Consider the following 1,796-nt stretch of genomic DNA (forward strand, 5'->3'; position numbering starts at 1 on the left):
CGGATCTCTAGTACCTTCCTCTCTGGGAACCCTTGACCGTTCCCTTCCAGAAGCCAGAAAGCTCCTTTGTAGTCCACCCCATGCCCTGAATTCCATCTGCTCACATGCCGGCAGGGCAGGAGAGATGCTGATGATGGCCTGGCCTACGCAGGGGCAGGTGACTCAGACCTGTTTCAGAGAGATTATCTAGTGGGATCGTGCACTTTTTGTCCTTGGTGATGGACTTATTCCATTATGATGCTTCCAAGGGTGTGTGTTTTCAAAGGACTATTCCTTGACCTCTTCTTTTTCTTTTTGGCTTAGAGACAAAGGCATCTGCTTCTTCCTCCACCAGGCTACCCCCTATCCCTCCACCCCAACTCACCTAACAACCCAGTGTGTGACTTCCCCACGTGTTCTTCCTTTCCTCTACACACATGCACACACATACTCTCACATCTTGCTTTCCACACGAAGGATTTGCTTGTGGAAGTCGCTCCAAATCCATCAGGAGCCCTCTGATTCTGTCTTCAGGTGGTTGCGCCACCTTCCGCAGTTTGGGTGTACAACAGTTTACCAGCCACCCCTTTCTGATAGACACTGTGTTTCCTGTGTCTGTGTACTTGTGTGTGCCTGCACATACACCCTGGCTCTACAGATGGCCCTTCAATAAACCCCGGGTACACACATCCTTACTTTCTTTGTTTCTGTGACATACATTCTCATGACTGCTCTGCTAGGTAGAAGTGTGTGTATCTAATTTTAATAAACATTGCCAGATTGCTTTTCAAAAAGGTGATGACACTTTGTCCCTTCAAACCCTTACTAATTTTTACAACCATTTCCTGCTGAGCCATATATAGGCTAGACATTCAGAAACAACTAGCACTCCAATAAGTCTCTTTTTCAACACCCCCATGAGGAATAGCTTTAATGTATTCCCAGACAACGCCACTAAGAATATGCTGTGCCCCAAAGAGGCACCATTGGCTTCTCGGTGCTTCATCTGGACGTGACCCATTTCCAAGGTTCTGGTGGTGGAGTGGGCGGGAGCTGGGCTACTGACTGGAAGCTCAGCAGTGGGCAATCATCCGCCTTGCTGAGGGAGAACGAGGAGGCTGTCTTCTCCCATAAACAGCTTCGGTCTTGGAAACCCATAGGAGCAGTTCTACCCTGTCCTATAGGGTTCCTGTGAGTCAGAGGTCACTCGATGGCAGTGAGAGAAAGGTCTGCTAACTCCAATATCAGAATACTCTATGCCTGCCTTCCGCCATCTCTCTGGCTTCCGCTCTATCTTGCACTAGGGATAAAGGTCATGTAGCCTTCAATGGGGGGAATCGATGTGTCAGCTCTCCACGACTGCTGGTTTAATAGAGCCCTCTCTGCAAAGGTGATCTCTCAGCCTCACTCTGGCATAAAGTGACCCGTTTACACTGGCCAGTACATTCATCTTGTCCTCAACCACGTATGTAGAAGTACCAAAAATCAAAACAAAAACCCGGAAAAACTTTTTCAAAGCTATGCATTTATTTATTTATTTTTACAAAACAACCTTCTCACCTTCAGAGTACTCTCCATTACCCTTAATACATTCATCAAAGCTGCAATTCCTTTCTTGAAAACGTTTTTTAAACTTATCTGTTTTTAAACTCATCTTGCTTTTTTTTTTATTTTTACTTTTTCACTTCTAGTTTTTATTTTTATTTTTTTGCTTTTTAAAATTTTTTTTTCCTTTTCTTTTTTTTTTCTTTTTTAACATTTTATTCGGGGCTCATACAACTGTTATCCCAATCCATACACACATCAATTGTGTAAAG

The sequence above is a fragment of the Echinops telfairi genome, unplaced genomic scaffold (genome assembly GCF_000313985.2).
Source record: "Echinops telfairi isolate 266 unplaced genomic scaffold, ASM31398v2 ScPeMD7_7467;HRSCAF=8505_1, whole genome shotgun sequence".
NCBI classification, from domain to species: domain Eukaryota; kingdom Metazoa; phylum Chordata; class Mammalia; order Afrosoricida; family Tenrecidae; genus Echinops; species Echinops telfairi.